General features: G+C 43.1%; 1 long non-coding RNA gene across 1 annotated transcript; it reads left to right on the forward strand.

Moving 5' to 3' along the window:
- Positions 1-363: 363 nt before the first annotated feature.
- Positions 364-2,123, forward strand: LOC106096523 (uncharacterized). Its single transcript, XR_001222929.3, has 3 exons — positions 364-574; positions 983-1,042; positions 1,497-2,123. It is a non-coding gene; the product is annotated as an uncharacterized LOC106096523 (long non-coding RNA).
- The last annotated feature ends 12,931 nt before the right edge of the window (positions 2,124-15,054 follow it).

Genomic DNA, 15,054 nt, shown 5'->3' on the forward strand with positions numbered 1-15,054 from the left:
CTCAAAATAGTCTTAGCCAGTGTCACACGTGCACCAACTTCATTATTTAAAACCTTTGGTCATGTTCTTTGATGAGTTTTTAGCTTTTATAATGAAAAGACCACAGAAAGAAGAGATCAAGGCTGGCAGGACCAAGGAAACGGCAGCACCTGCATGAGCCTTTCAGCAGGTGAGTCACCTGAGCTAGAGGTGCTGTTTAATATGTATATGAAACAGTGGAACAGGAAGTATAAGACAGGAAATAAAGAAAAGCACAATTAGTTTGTGCTCCTTTAAAAAAAACTGAGTAGATCTTAGGTCTCAAAGAAGGGTCACTTCTCATATCCAATCAGGCTTTAAGTACCACTTTCTAGCCCCGTCGTGTTTTGCTTCTTTTGCTTTTTTTCCAGGTGTTTCCTGCAGACAGACAGGTAATTAGCATGAGGCTAGCTGTGAGGAGGCCCTGCCAGGAGGTCTCCATGTCCAGCTTTTAGGTGATAGCTTTGATGGCATTGTCTAAGATGGGGTCTCTGTGACCTGGAAGGGAAAGTTGGAGGTGGCTGAGGATCCTGCAGCGTGCACGCAGGCCTGGCAGGTAGATTGATTTGCTGAACAAGGCGCTGCTTACATTACTCATTTAGCATTAACTTAGCTTCGGTAGCCAGTGTTAGCTTAAACCTCTGATTAACTTGTGGTTTACTTCAACCACCCTGTGGTTTTTAGTTGCCTGATCACCTGTCCAGGTGTATTTTGGTGCCAGAATTTGCTTGTATTTGATCTCAACTGTGGTCAGAGCAGCTGATCTTACTGATCGTACCTTTTAAACTTCATCTGTAGTTGTGAATTACTGTTTCTTATGAAACAGCTGCTTCTTCTCCTTCCCCACACAAAACCTCACACACACACACACCTTTTTGTTTGTTTGAGGTCTGACTGGATTTTTTATTGTGTTTATTTTTATGCTAAAGTTTAATGGAGGTTTTCATCTTCACCTGATTTGTAGAATAGAAGAAGAGTCCTGGGATAGGATTTCCACTCGGCAACAAATCAAGACTTCATCACTGTAAGTACCTGCATTAAATATTTTTCTGCAGTACCTTCACATGTATACTGCTTTTCTGCTCTCTTTGAGCACTCAAAGAGCTTCATACAACCAAAGGAAGGAGATCGAGCACACAAGCTGTGAACTGAGCTCCTCTGAGGGGAGTCTGAGCTCTCTCTAGTCCCTCCTGAGAACCACCTAAATTTATGAGGTGGGTTAGGTACCATCTCCTAAATTGCCCACAGGTGTGAATGTGAGAGCGAATGGTTGATTGTAACTACATTAAAGAGTAACCAATGAAGTGTAAGTTTACTTAATGCAGACGAGGAGCTCTGACTGTGGTGAGTGAGGGAGTCGCCTGTTTCAGCTGTTTGCTGCTGTTTCCAGCCCACATCAGAAATACTAGCAGGTTAAACAGATTCTAATTTTACTGGATCAATGATTTTACATGACGCCACCACTACTGTGACTGCAGACCCACAGATCGCGGTTCTGCAGAACTTTGATGGGGACAATAAACACCATCCAAATGCCTGTGATGAGTTTTTAGGGACATCTGTGAACTGTAGCTGCAGAAATAAACCCCAAACTAGCAATGCACAAGTTTAACCAGCGGGAGAAAACAAAGATTGCTCTCTCAATAACAATCTGTGTAACTACAGTCCAAAGAGAGAGCTTACATAACCCGACCACCTCAGACAGCTTGAGAACAAAACGAGGTGTATTATGGGACGGTGAGGACATGAGGAGGTCAACTGGACAAGAATCTCATCAGTGCAGATCCAATTTAGGCGCTCAGATGGTGGATGGTGAGCTTACAGCAGCGGGGTTATGGCTGGAGAGCGTCCAGTTCAGACTTCAACCTCCTGTTTGTCTTTGAGGGAAACCAGAACGCTGGGCAGCTTTACTGCTCTATTATTGTTAGACTTGCTCTGCAGGGTCACCACATTTTATATAATTTGGTGAATTATTGTCATTATTATTATTACTATTATTATTGTTATTATTGTCATTCTCTTCTTCTCACGTATTTTTATCAGCGCCATTCATGTGCGTCATGTACTCAGCATGTCTTAAAGCTCGATGCTGTATAGTTTTGCAAATAAACCACAATAATTTAAAAAACTGACACACTTTAGCGTCATCAATCAAAAATTAATAGAAAATAAAGATGGATTTTTTTTTTTAATACACATGTTGAAATTTGAACACCTGACTCTGAAAGCTCCCAGTGTGTAATCCAAAGCACACAGCAGCATGTTAGCGCCCGCGTTCAGCTGAGCTTCGGTTTGTTTTCTTCTTGTCCTACGACGGCGTTTGTCTGAGACCCTCCACACAGACTTTGACTGTGACCCTGTTGTGATCAGAGATGGGAGCGTTACTGTAATTCGATTACCTTTTTCAATTAACGAGTAAAGTAAGGCATTACTATTGCAAAAAAAGTAATTAGATTACTGTTACTGTCTCGTAAGCACGCCGCGTTACTAAACCGTGATTTTGTTTGTGAGAGTGTCTAATGACAGTGACGTACTGTGACGTCCGCGGCAGCAACAGACGTGTGCAGATCAACAACGGATAATATGGAGTGATGGAGAGAGTACGACTGTGCAGCGTTTAAAGTGTGGAAGTAATCACATTACTTTGAGTTTGATTCTGTAAAAAGTGACACAAACATCAGCGTCCGCTGTTCACTCTGCGTGGGGAGAAAACTTCTTTCTACAGCGAAAAATTAAACTTCAAATCTGAGCGAGCACGCCGCCACGGGAATGTGACGTTCACACACTGACGTGACCGCTGTGGGCAAACCTCCACCCGCCCCACTCCTGCTAAACAGCTGACAATAGATTTAAGAGCTGCTGAGTCTTCGATTTATTTCTGCTGTGTTTTACTTGCATCTATTTGAAAGAGTGTAAACACAAAACATGATTTATTTTATAAGCTGGAATATGCAGAACAGGTTTAAATGTTAAACACATTTCTTCTTGCATATACTTTATTTTTTGCTTGACACAATGTGCATAAAGTTCAAAGATTAAAACTCATAAAACAAGTTTTTAAAAAACACCTTTTCATTTGATTCAGTTTTATATGATGCAGAAAAAGTAGAATTGGGCTCGAAAGCTCTTTGGCTTTATTACATATTCAGGTTGTGTTTCATGTTTTTTAAAAGTAACTAAGAAATAAAGTAACTAATTATTTTTGAAAATAAGTAATCAGTAAAGTAACTGGTGAAGTAATCAGTAACTAATTACTATTTTCAAGTAACCAGCACTGTCTTCATATTAGCTTCATCATAGTGCTGTAGATGGTCACCGCTGTAAGCTAGCCCAGCGTCACTAACCCTCATAAATCTTCTTCTTCGTGGCCATCAGGATATCAAATGTTACTGTAACAGCTGGAAGAACAGCCTGATGTACTGCTCAGTTTATTGGAGCTGAAATCATTTAGGCAGTTTTTTAACTCCCAGTCAAGCCTCAGTGTTTGATTTTTGGGACTTGCAGCTCCGGATTCTCGTACTAACACCTGAGGGAAAACTTTCCTCCCGAACATCATGCGTCGATTTCGCTCCCACGAACTGGCCTGCTTCTGCTTCTGCTTCTGCAGAGCTGTTTTGTGGTCCTCTCACGAGCGTCGCCCTCCTGCTGCTGCTGTTCCTGAACATTTTCCTCGTTGCAGATGGTTTCGGGCTCGTAACCCCGGCTCTCAGCTCACCATGGGTGTTCGGGCTAGCAGTGGATGTGAACTCTGGGGGAAACGCCGGGCATGATTAGGCCATGTTTTTCTGCTGTCATTAGAACACAGTGGAGATACTCAGCTTAATGGGGAGACACATCGGAGCTAATTGCCTCAATTTGGATGAAGTCCTGTGACAGCTCGCTGGTGAGGAAGGGCACACACAAGGTCAATTGTCCTGCGCCTGAATGCTAAACTCATTTCTGATGTGTTATGATTGACCAAGTAGACATTAATGAACAAGGAAGGGTCATTATTTCAGGGTTCAGGGAGTACAGAAACCGCGGCCAAGCACAAGAAGCCCGTTTTCCGCCTCGGTGCTTCCAGCTCGCCAACCAAAATCATATCATTTCAACTTTCGTCATTCCAACGTCAGTCCTTGTCATTTGGAAAATGACCTGCGATAAAGTGATTCCCAGGATTCTCCGTCTGTCCCGCTGGCGAATCATCAATAAATCACACGGCGGAATCGAAAGCCGAACAGTGAACCGTGACCTTTTGAGCACAACAGCAGGTTGTACTGCCAGCTCCAACAGATGGCGGGCAGTGACGAAGAAAGGCCCTCTCAAAGACGCAAGCGTGCAGTGTTTACGTAAATACATAAGCATGTTACAGTTAACGAAAATCACGTGAAATCCCATGATCCCCCCCACGATCCCCCCACGATTCCCCCACGATTCCCCCAGAGAGGAACGCTGACCTGAAGCAGAACAACACGAGCGCAGAGCTCGATGTGACGCAGGTGTGCCGCGTTGGCTGTACGCTCTCATTGAAAGCATTACTGACGGATTTTGGTCCGTGTAGAGGGAGGAGGAAAGTTTAAGGACAGAAACACTACGTTCATTTTATTATGGAGCAGGCCATGATGGCTCTTCACTACACGTGAACTTTGTGAACGTCATGCATTTAATGTAGTTTAAAGCATCTTTGTAAAAGTTGATTTTCCTTCTCTTTATTTATAATTCGAATGAAAAATAAATGGAAGAAAGACGTGTACACGAACAGACTGCGGATGATTTTAGCCGTAAACCTCGTCTTGCACTGAGAACCAGCCTGACTCTCCTCATGGCAGCGACGGTCAGAGCTGACGGCTGAATGTGAGCCGAGCGATCCAAAGACGACTCCAGGACTCTGCAGCAACCTGAAACAAATGCAGTCAAACTTTGTCTCTTTGTGAAGTTGTTCACTTTGCCTAAATGATCCTTCCACTGCAACTGTTACATTTAAAAGGAAAATGTACATTTTATGTTATCTCTATTTGATCTTTTGACATCTACTCTGATCTCGGACCATCCAAGTATCAAAAAGTAATCGTGCACATTCAGTAATGGCTCATATTTTTCATTTTCTTTCCCAATAAGCTGTTGACAGTACTTTGCTGTACTGCTGTACAATCATTTTGTTTTGTTGAGACACAATGTGATGAAAGAAACACATTCATGTCTCTGACTGAAATCCACATTTCTCCATCATCATCATCATCATCATCATCATCATCATCATCCTCCCACCCTGACCTGCCAGGCTGAGCTCTAAATGTGAACTGAGGGGGAAAAAAACTGTGATGTTTTTTGATATCATTTTTCTTTTTTTAACTAAATGTTAAATATTATCATATATGAAGTGAACATAAACACATTAGAATGTAGAAACTTACAAGTTATGATTAAAAAATCATGAAATGTGCTGGAAACCGTACAGATTCAGAAATCAGCTATTCTAATAGTCATATTTGGATTCAGCACATTTTATCTGTGAAGCAGGCGACGTCGGTCTGATCCTTCCACAGATTCATTTCCTCTTGATTTTGTTGACAGAAGGCAAGTTTAGAAAAGTTTGTAAAGTTATAAAAGTAATTATTTTCACCGTTTTTAGCTCGCGTGGATGAAGGATGTCAGCTTTATATTTTTTCTTGGGCCATGTTAAAGACTAACGAAGGAATAAAGTAATGAGCAGTGTACTGGATTACTTCTGACAGGCCACTGTAATGCATTACTTTTGTGAGTAGCAGCTCCAACACTGCAGCTGTAATTCAGCAGTAACATCTGGACCTGTGGGTGTCACAGTTTAACACACTGAGTAACATTCAGCACCTTTTTCAGTGTCCTGGTTAAAGTTGTGAATAATAATAACAATAATAATAATAATATATTTTATTTATAGGCGCCTTTAAAGAACGTCAAGGTCAGAGTACAGTAGTGACACAAAATAAAAACATAAGGTAAACAATAGGGATGCACCGATCCCGATACTGGTATCGGGTATCGGGGCCGATACTGTAAAATGTGTGCGTACTCGTACTCGTAAAAGTCAACCGATACCATGAACCGATACTAATGTAGCCCGGATGGGAATTTGGGAGTAGATACTCATAATTCCCATGGACTTGAACGCCACATAAGGTGTTCACAGTTCACAGAAGAGAACGGCATGGAGAGATGCACGAGGTTAGCTGAACCAAAGTGAGAGACTCGGCTAGTTTTACTGAGGTTAACTAGCACAAAAGAGTGTGTGACTAGAAAGCTAACCGTGTGAGAGCTTCGCAACAGAGTGTGGGTGAAGTGACTTTTTGTTTCAACGGTCGCACCACCGTGGAAAACTGTGTTTCCAGCCATGACCGCCGAGGCTAAAGGCTAGCCCGGACTGCTTGGCTGCGCCACGGAGGCAGGACTGTCGGAGAGCTGGACAGTGACGGGCTAACGCGCTGTAGCAGAGACAGCATCGGGTACGCAGGGAGTGGATTTAGTGTGGGACTGGTGAACGGCGACCTACCGAGCAACGGAACTGTAAGTCAGACTTTTGTGCTCTTACTGGGGAGAAGAGGATTTTTCTCCATCGTCCGGCGTGAGCAGCAAACAGGCCTGCAACAAGTGTGAATGTGAGTGTGTGGGGCCCATGTGTGAATATTGTATGTTTAGTGGATTTATATAACGTGTTTTGGAGTGTATATTAGTGAGTCACTTACCAAAAGGTGATAACATAAGTTGGGTTGTTTAATATAATTTGAAAGGGAATTATGTCATTTATACAGTGTTTTTCATTTGGTTAAGGAATTGGAATATCATTTGAGTTTAAAAAAGGGATGGTGTTGTACAGTATTTGTCTCTGCCCTTACGTTCAGTAAACGTTTCGTTTGTGTTAAAGAGTTGTGTGGGGTCGTTTCTTTACTACCGGTTAAGTTTAACTTGTGTGTGGCAGAAGTATCGGTTTTTGTACTCGGTATCGGCAAGTACTCAGATCCAAGTATCGGTATCGGATCGGTTTGAAAAAATTGGTATCGTTGCATCCCTAGTAAACAAGTATGAAAGTATAAAAGCTAAACAAGGTAAAACTAGACTAAGACAGAGTCTTGATGATGCAGTTCTGAATAAATGGTTTGAAGATGTGATTTAAAAGTAGAGCGAGTTTGTGGTCCGGAGATCTGGTGGAAGTGGATTCCAAAGTCTCGGAGCAGAACAACTACAGGCTCTGAGTCCTGTGGGAGTCAGGTGAGCAGGTGGAACAGACAGAAGGGAAGCTGAAGAAGAGCGGAGTGTACGAGGGGGTGAGTACGTAGGAGGAGATCAGAGAAATGTGGAGGAGCGAGGTTATGAAGCGCTTTGAAAATAAGAAGCAGGATCTTGAAATTGACACGGAGGTGAACCAGTGGAGCTGTTTAAGAACAGCTGTTATATGTTCAGTGGTTCTAATTCTGGATAAAATACAAGCAGGTGTGTTTTGAACTAACTGCAGTTTATGGAGAGATTTATGAGAGAATGACAGTAATCTAAACAAGATGTGACAACAAAACACAATGTTTCCTAAATCCTGTGCTACACTCACACTGGGACAAACAGCAGCTGCTGCAGCTCTTCCAAAATTACACCGATCATGTTCAGTGAAGTCGTTGCCTTTGAATTACAGACAGTCATTTTAAATACTCCGAGTCCAGCCAGGTCTGAAAGAGAAAGAGCTCCTGGTGATGTACAGCGCACAGCATCATTGCTTTTATATTGGACAATAACCAGAATCAAACCAGCTTTGAGTGCGAGACACGGTGCAGACGCAGTGATCTGCGGTCTCCTGGTTGACAGTCCTGCTGTTTCACGTTGCAGCAGGGTCGTTTCTAGACTGCTGCAGGCGCCCTGCATGGGTTGTGACATCATCACAGCCCTGTAACTGTAACTGTCCATAGTGATGCGGAGCCACGCCCGAATCACTGCCATCAACTGCATCGGTGCCCGAGTTCAAAGATGTGTTTGACACACTGCTCCATCCTACAGAAGTTCACAGTATCTGTATCAGTACTGGCCCAGTGTTTACTTGGTACTGGATGGATACCAAGCTTTGCAGTATCGCATATCGCTGCTGCGAATCTCTGAGCTCTGGCTTTAAGAGAGAGACTCACCTGTGCTCACCTGTCTCCAACCCAGTAACAGATTGGTCACAAGTTTGAGTCCCTGCTCCATCAGATGTCCTGACAAAAATGCACACAATGAACGAAAAACAAATATTTAAAGCAACAGCTTTTTGCTGGTCCGTGTGGCACAGTAGCGTGATCTGCAGCAGGAACCAACATCTGCACATCACACAGGCCAAAACCTGTCGGCCTTTTTGTGCAACAAAGTATCTTTTCCTTAGTAAATGTTTCAACCAAAACATCTGTTAAGGAGAAAAATGGATCAGGAGCTTTTATTGTCATATTGTCAGTCTTCTCATTCAGCGCAGCTGTTCCATAAAGAAACACAAGAATACCATAAATAACAAGAAAGAGCTGGGTGGAGGTGCAGAGACGTGGGAGGAGGATGGGGTGCGTGCCGTCCTCCCAGACACACTGGAGACACTTTAACAAAGAAACATAACACGCTCATGACCTCCATCACACAAAAACACACCAGTCCTTCACATCACATCACATCACGTTTCCCTGATACAGAAGAGCTCCAGCTGTATTTACTCACATCCTTCAGTCCTGGCAGGGATACAAAAAATCACAAACAGTGTGAAAAAATTATCATGAAAACAAAAATCATGGAAACAGCTGAAAAAGCTTCAAACAAAATCAAAGCAATAACATATTTATTCCAGAGTAATGCACCAAAACATTTAAGACTCACAAAATAACAAAAGCTGTGAAGAATGTGTTCTTGTTTATCCTGCCGTGTCCTAAAATGTGGTGTTATCGATAACTGTGTTGATGCTTTGATTCAAAGAGATTATTAAATCATCTTTTCACAGGTCCTACAGCTCCACGATATCGTTTCTTATCAGCAATCAGGTTCAGGTCACCTGAAGCTGCTCATCGATAAAAGGGGCGGAGCTTGTAACCTTAACCCTCTTACTGTCCTCACATGAGGGCCTGGAGGATCTTCCTGGATGGTGGTGTTTCCAGAGGTCTGATTGGTCAGTAGGTGGTGGGTTTGTGAAGTGAATCAAAGCAATAATAATTTCAAGTGCGTTTTAATTTTATTGAAACACATTTTTGGCTTTATTATTGAAATAAAAGTGTTTTCCAGTAAAAAGCACTGAATATTAAACTAAACATCAGATCTGATAAATGGTTAAATGAACACATGAGCTGTTTTAAGTTTTACTATTTTATCAGATTTACATAAAAAAAGAAAAATTTATTGAATTAAAGTTGCTTAAAAATGAACACACACACACACACACACACACAGAGCTATAAAAAGATCAGGAGTCATTTTGCTGAGCACAGCATCACTCTGCACTTTGCTGTCTGTGCTGACAGCCGTCACTCCACCTGGACTCCACTGGCTTTCCTCATTTCTCTAATTTGTGCTTCCTGAGTGTGACCCGGAAATCTGAGTACGGCATGTCGGAGGACGTCTCAATTCCCAAAATGCGTGTGGGGGACAGAGACGAGAGGAGCACGCACGGGTGTTTGGAGAACAACAAATGCAAAATTTTTACCCTCATAGTAGGAATATTTTCCCAGTTACAGGCGTCTACAGTGCATGAATCTGATGCTTTTAAAATATTTTTTGCAACACTTTTTAACCTCCATAACTTCATAAGTACAGCAGATTAAAAACCGCAACCAATCAATTTTATACACCTAGAAATGCTTTAAATGTGCGAACTGGGAAAACATTCACAGCATGAAATAAAAAGCTGTTTCTGTAATATTTAACACAACTTAATCTATATAAATACTCTGAGTATTCAAGTTCCTTTGTTACTGTAATTTCGGGACATACATTAATATTACTACTACTAATGATAATCACTGACTCTTAAAGGCAGTTATTAAGGTTTTTTAGGAATAATTTAGTAACTTAACAATATAAATGTATAAATTATGAATGTGTACTTTTATTATTACTGATATAACAAATATCAGCATTTCACATCACAGTTCCAGATTATTTAAACAATCACAACAGCAACCAGCCTGGAACACAAATGAATTTCAGGTATTATTAATTATTATTAAAATGAGACATGAATATGAATCATGATTGTCATTAAAGGCTACGAAGAGTTACAGTAAAGTAGGGAAATAAATATGCAAATTTGACTTGAAGGATGATTGTTTTGTGCTATGCTATTAGTACAAAATATCTATATTTAATCAATTAATAGAAAAGTTTTGCAAAAATGACAGAGAAGGAAATCTGCCAGAAAAAAAGAATAAAACTGGACGGAGGAACAAAGAATTGGGGGGCGGGGCAAAGTTTGGATCCACGCTGCCCTTTTCCACCCTCAAACACCACTGGTGGCACATTCAACTGCTGTAGCTGCTAGCCAATCACCTCTCGCCGTTTGCCCTGTCGCCCTGCATCATCATAGGGGTCAAAGGGCGCTGCGCCTCCCAATTAATGGGCCACGGAGCGCCTCAGTCGGCCCCTCCCCAAACTCCCACAATTCAGCAGGAGGCAGAAATGAAGCAGAAGCATTTGGGGGTCGGATATTTTCCAGCTGCCCCCCCACACAGCTCCATCCCTCCAGCTGCTCTGAGTTTGTGTCCGGCCGTGCGTCGCCATCACCCACAACCTGTTTCCACCTGCGTAGAATACCTGCCGCGTTTTGCCGGGCGAAAAAGCGCGGGTGCACGTTGCAAACTCCCCGTTCCCCCGGCGGTAACTGTTCACCCTTGTAATCAGATCATGCCCGCTGAAGGGTCAGGAACAAAGGCATGCAAATTCTAATTAAATGCGCAGCGTTGGAACAGGCCCCGTTTGATCGCTGAGCCCTTTCATGCCCCCTAATCGCTCCTGACAGCCCCTTCCAACAGATTCTGTGACAAACTTCTCGATTCAACTGAGGGGGATTTTTGAACTTTGCTTTCTCCTGCGGCCTTGGCTCCGGGTCTGTCAAACAATCCAAATCAATGACCCAATTGACCACTGGTCCCCTTGTTGATAACCTCAATGAGCTCTATGTTGCCATTCATTGAGTCAGAGGGCGAAATGCCGATAGCATTTTATGGTAATTAAACATTTGTTTGGCTCCTAGCTTTGAATACAAACACTGGAGGAGGGGTCCGGAAAGCACGGGCCGGCGCTGGGAGAAGGGGGTGGATGCAGGTGCAGGGAAAGGACGGAGAGACGGGTACAACCGCGCACTTTCCCACCAACATGGCCTGGCGCCACCGGCACACTCATTAGGTCATGACAATAAAGAAGTGGGCATTTTTTTGTTTTATTAAAAAACTCATTACTCGCACAACAAAGGGCACGTACTGACCTCATTGGTGCCCCTGTTATCTGAATATGCCTTTATATAATGGAGTGTCTAATTGCAGCTCGGCGCCTAGCAGCTTTCCCTCCGTTCGACCCGGCGGTATTTGGTGTGAAAGGAGGGAAAGGGAAGCTAAAGACAATTGCCCTCTGGGGGCGAGCACTGACCTAATGGGAAACCGGCTCGAGCTTTAGTCTGTGACGCTGTTGGAGGCTCGAGGCTTTCTGCAGGTGGGGCGCTCAGGGTGACGACCCCCGAAGCTTTTAAACATTAAAACCTTCGGGTGCGAGACCTGAACACGTCGAGCCCTGCAGCACGGTGGCTGCAGGTGGCTCAGTTTGGTTCCAACAATTCTCCTCATCTTCGTCCTGAAGCGTCTTGGCAGGAGGTCGGCACCCCCGAGACTCCAACGGTGTGAATCTCGTGCTCTGGCATTCGCGACGGCTGTGATGTCCAGGGACTGTTAACGTGACGCCTCTCCAGGCCGGATTTTTATTCTATAAAAGAATTCATTTAAATTACATTTAAATTTAATGATTTATTCAAGATAATCTTTTTTTAACAATCTATCCAACATGGTTAACCGATCTCTACTGGAAACCCTTCTAAAACGCTCCTGTGCAATCGCCTGTTTCTTCCTTTCACAATAAAAGTCCTTCACACAAGAGTGTGTGACTGCTGTACGGCGGCTGCGGCAAATTTACAAGAAAAAATTGGTAAATGTGCAACTTAGTGCACATCACTCCTTGGTGGCCGCCCCTCCCTGAGCCTGGTTCTGCTGGAGGGTTCTTCCTGTTAAAAGGGAGTTTTTCCTTCCCACTGTCGCCAAAGCGTTTGCTCATAGGGGGTCTCATGATTGTTGGGTTTTCTCTGTATTATTGTCGTGTCTTTGCCTTTACAATATAAAGCACCTGAGGCAACAGTTGTTGTGATTTGGGATTTAATTTAATTTTCCTTTTTTTTGTACACGTGTGTACAAATTCGGTTTCTGGTCCATTACCTGATCAAACAGGTGTTTGTTTCACACGCAGTGTTGATTCAGTCAGATTACATTTTAAATACCACATTTGACTGACAGCTGCGAGTGCATGTAACTGAAAATATTTGTGGTATGAAGGTAACATTTTGCACGGCTTCATTAAACATACTAAGGTTAGTGTACAGTGAAAATCAGCTGATTGTGTTTTTTTTTTTTTAATGTGGATGTTTTCAAACTGTTTTTAGTTTGCCAAAATAAACAGGAAGGAAACTAATGACTTCATTTGTTTTGTGTGGTGATCACAGACAGAAATAATCCTGCTGTTAACATAAGCCCGTCAGCTGAAAGTGCCTCGGGTATATATGGAAAATGTAACCTTTACATGACTTCCTCCCAGCTTTGTGTCACGCTCAGCAAATACATGTCAGTCACACTTTGACAGAGAGGATTTTAATTAATGCTGCGAATGTTTGTGTAGGAGGACGCCGAGGTGTATGGCTCAGGGGGGGAAACGGGGAAGCCAGCACAGACGTGACTGAGCCTCATGCAAAACTTGTTTCCACGATAAAAGCCGGCGTGAAGAGAAGCGTGTACGGAGGATTAACGGCAGCCTGCTCTGTAAAGTCAGCGGGCGGTCACATGGAAAGATATTAAGTGGAATAGGTGAACAGGAAGTTGGAGATCAGATTATGTGTTTGTGTTATTAGGTAATAGATCAGATGAAACTCTGTCAAAACAGGAAATTCATCATGAGGCAGCTGAGAATTTAAATCTGATGTTTGGCTTTCTTTCATCTCCGACGATAACACGTTTGCATCTCCACCGTCAATTTTCCAGCAGGCTGACATCAATATGGAGAGCCACACCCATATCTCTGTTCCTGATGGTGCCACAGCTACAGCCAGTTCCTCACGTCCAACAAAAACTGTAGTTATTGGATATGGAGGGTGATAAATGAGTCAGGTCATTTTCTTGTTCCAGGTGCTGGAAACTGGATCCAGGGATCCATGAGGTCCTTCCCACTGTCACAAAGTGCTTCCTCATTAGAGGGTTGTTGGATTGTTGGGGTTTCGCTCTAATATTGAACTATAATGAACCTTGAAGCGACTGTATGTTGTGATTTGGTGCTAAAACTGAAGCGACTCCATGGAAATGACCCAAATGTAGCCGTGGTTGCGTAACAAATAACAGGTGTGGTTCCTGTGGTTCAGTGCATTCTGGTGTTCTGCTGCTAGTTGATCATCCCAGCACTATCACTGCCCATCTTTTATGTTGCGACCTATTTCACACTGTAAGTTACACAAATTTTATCCAGGCACATATTCTTTGGCTCAGTGTTCAGTTATTGAACTCTTTTGGGTCTGTTTGCTGAACTTTTAGCTTAACTACTTTCTGTAGCGACCTGCAGCTATGTCACATGTTATTTACTCCTTGCTAATGCTAATGCAAGGAGTATCAGTAGATTAGGTGTTGTGACTTTTCCAGGACCTAATTTAAAGTTTGGCATCAACTGTTTGTGTATAAAATGGCTTTAATTCCCAAACAGAAGCAAAAATAATTGGACAATTAACCACGAGCAGTTTTTGAAGCATGTTTTATGAATTTCAAAGGAAAACAGTTGGAGGAGATGAAAACGAAGAAGCAGGAGGAGGAGGAGGTGCAGACTGTCGGTCAACACGGCGTTTCCTCTCCTCTGGTATCTCTGGATGACTGAATCACTCATCTCTCCTCTGCACCCTTTCATCTGTCCTGCACTCATCACTCCGTCACCACAGCCTGTTTGGTTTCCCTCCACGTTAACCTCTGCAGGGCCGCTGATCTTACAACCGTTACAACCAGCCAGCTGTCACGATACAGACAGCAGGGTTGTTTTTGTCGTTATGTTAAAAGAAGAGACTCAGAACTTCCACAAGCCTCCAAACATTATTTAAAATGAAGAAGATGTCGCAGCTCATTTATGTAACATTTGATTCATTTCTCTTTGAATCCATGTTTTCCCCTCTTGCTCTTTAAACTCTCCTCCATTCTCCTCCTCGGCTATAACCTCGACCTCCTGCTGTGGCATCCCAGAGGCCCTCCTTCCCCTCCGGCCCGACCTCCACAGGAAAACCCGCAGACTGCCGCCAAATGTCTCCACACATTGATTCTTCCCCCTCGCTCCGATGCAGCGAGAGGCCCCTTGCAGCATCGCTCGCCGCAGGCTTCGGAAATACCTGAGATCCCTGAGAGCGGGCGCCGCTCATCCTCCCCGCTTTGACCCGAGTTCACCTCCCGAGAGTTTTTTTTCAGCTAAAAACAAATAGTTTATTACATTTTTAAAATTCCCGTTTCCAGGCGTTGGACTTCCTGGAAACGAGTTATTGTGTGATGCATTAGGATGATTGACAGGCTGGAAAGATAAAACAATTTTGATTGTGTAGGAGTCGTAAACTCAACTGACGGATGTTGTCACCATATCTACTTTATCTCTCTTCTTGTGCCACACCTGACAGGTCTTTGTCTCCATTATACTCACATTTTGATCACAAGGTTCAAATATCTCAATTTGTTCTTTCATGACGTTCACAGTAGGAAAAAACCCTCATGGAGTCTGATTGGTTGCCCATGAGGAGCACGCTGGAGGTCATTTTCTGGCAGG

Source organism: Oreochromis niloticus, linkage group LG13 (genome assembly GCF_001858045.2).
Source record: "Oreochromis niloticus isolate F11D_XX linkage group LG13, O_niloticus_UMD_NMBU, whole genome shotgun sequence".
Taxonomy (NCBI): domain Eukaryota; kingdom Metazoa; phylum Chordata; class Actinopteri; order Cichliformes; family Cichlidae; genus Oreochromis; species Oreochromis niloticus.